The sequence below is a fragment of the Pteropus alecto genome, unplaced genomic scaffold, assembly GCF_000325575.1.
Source record: "Pteropus alecto unplaced genomic scaffold, ASM32557v1 scaffold210, whole genome shotgun sequence".
In the NCBI taxonomy this organism is placed as follows: domain Eukaryota; kingdom Metazoa; phylum Chordata; class Mammalia; order Chiroptera; family Pteropodidae; genus Pteropus; species Pteropus alecto.
In genome coordinates this window covers 3,747,448-3,749,466 of record NW_006431288.1, presented here as the reverse complement: position 1 = coordinate 3,749,466, position 2,019 = coordinate 3,747,448, and the positions used below count along the sequence as shown (strand labels likewise).

The 2,019-nt window shown below is 50.5% G+C and overlaps 1 protein-coding gene across 15 annotated transcripts in view; it reads left to right on the top strand.

The window, feature by feature from the left end:
* IGSF9B (immunoglobulin superfamily member 9B) overlaps positions 1–2,019 on the top strand; it is a 58,422-nt gene that overhangs the window by 7,636 nt on the left and 48,767 nt on the right. For 2 of the 15 annotated variants that reach the window (XM_025039608.1, XM_025039614.1), the window contains exon 2: positions 786–963. The exons of the other annotated variants lie outside the window; for them this stretch is intronic. The gene's annotated coding sequence lies outside the window, so the exon portion shown is untranslated. The remainder of the gene's footprint in view (positions 1–785; positions 964–2,019) is intronic. 15 annotated transcript variants of the gene reach the window in all.

Here is a 2,019-nt window from a genome sequence, read left to right as displayed (position 1 = left end):
CTGGGCTCTGTCTGTGTCTGGTTTGAACTATAACCATCTCTGTGCCTCCTTCCTTGCTTCTTCAATCTTTCACTCTTTGGTTTGGGTTCAGTGTCCTCCTGGGTTTGAATTCCTCTGTCTCTCCTCCATCAAGCTCCTCTTCCTTCTTCATTGCTAGCCTGTTTACCTTTTTATTTTATTTTATTTATTTTTTATTTTTTTATAGTGAGCTTTTTTGGAGAAAGTGTTTTATTAGACATGATTTGATTCAGAAAGGATTGGGCTTTGGGAGAAGTGCTTGTGGGTGATGGAGTGAGAGAACATGCGTGCGTGTGTGCGTGTGTGTGTGTGTGTGTGTGTGTGTGTGGTGAGGAGATGACAAAAGCTGATAAATAGTTTAGAATTCAGAAAACCAGGAGGGTGGGACTGAGTATGGAGGCTGGGGCAGGGCTCCCACCCTTTTTCCTTCTTCCTGGGGAATTCCCTGTCTTTTGTCTTCTGATCTTTGGGATGCTTATCTCTCTGTGTCCTCTCTCAGATAGGGTCCTTGAGAAGGGATACAGGGTGGGGCCACCTGGCTAGGGGGTGGGCCTCTGGCGGGTACTCAGCCCTGAGCTCAGGGGCTGGCTGGGGGTGGGGTAGGGTGGAAACCTGGAGCCTGCTCCAGTGCTGGCGAAGGTGTGAACAAGGCTGCCTCATTGCCATGCGGTGAGAATGAGGCAGCAGGAGGTGCAAATGAGCAGCCGGCCCTGTGGGAACCCATGTCAGAACCCAGAGCTGACCCACCTCCTGGGCTTGCCCCCCAGAGTCCTCAACCCCAGGACCCAGAGAGCTCCAGAACCCAGCTTCATTGGTAGAGGGGGGCAGCCACCCGCCCAGCAGTGTCCGACTGTTTCCCCACCCCTTTTCCTGCTGCCGAAGGCTGTAGGGCCAAAGCCTTGTGAAGGAGCCCCCTTCTGTGGACAGCCTCTACGCCCCCACCAGGTAACTGTGACCCTGGGAATAACTCACTCCTCTTCCCCCAGTATCCTGTATTTCCTCTTTTCATTTCCTCAAAAGTCTCTACTGCACACACCCACATGTGCATGCAAATTCACATGCACACAAACACACATGCACATGCACACATCCACATGCATACACCTGTCTTTTTGCTAAGAGCTACACATACACAAACATGTACCCATACATATGTGCACACACACACTGCTCCCCTTGATCACTCATGGTGCCCACTGTTTGCCCGTTTCTCCTGGGTCCAAGATCAGCTTTTATGCTCCTTAGATGCTGGGAGGCAGGATCTATCCCTTTCTGGGTGCCCCTGGGATTGTGGGGGAGGCACCTGCTGCAGCTGGGCCCTCTCCATGCTTTTCCTGAGGGGCTGGAATTCAAACGTTGTCTGAGACAAGTTTGGGGGTGGGGAGAATTGGGAAACCTGCTGGGGCCTCAGGCAGGTGAGTGCAACACTCTGCTCTGCTCCAAAAATACTCTGTGATCTTAGCTCTTTCTCTAGAAAACAGTGATGTCACCGGTAGCCAATCAGCTTCTGGAAGGTCTTGCCTCCTCCTCTTTCTGCAACTTGCAGGGGAGAAGAGGGAGAGGGGGAAGGGAAGGGAGAGAAGGAGAAATGCATAGAGACACACAGACAACATACAGACAAACATAGAGAGAGATGAAACAGAATGCACAAGCTCACAAAAACAGGTCCATGCAGAAAAGCAGGCAAAATTTCTTCCCCTTGAACAGGTGAACAGAAGTCCACATATTCCCCCAACAGACACACACACACACACACACACACACACACACACACACACACACACACACTGATAGAGACGTAGGAACAGAAAGATAGGCAAGTAGACAGAATTACCCACATAGAGTGGGAGCTAGAAAGAGAGACACACAGAGACTTGAAGAGAGATACAGACATGGAGAAGGAGCAAGAGAGAGACACAGCAGAGAGAGACAGAGGTAGAGAAAAACAGAGAGATAGACATGAAGAAGAAAGCAAGATGAGAGGAGACCAGTAGGAGCACA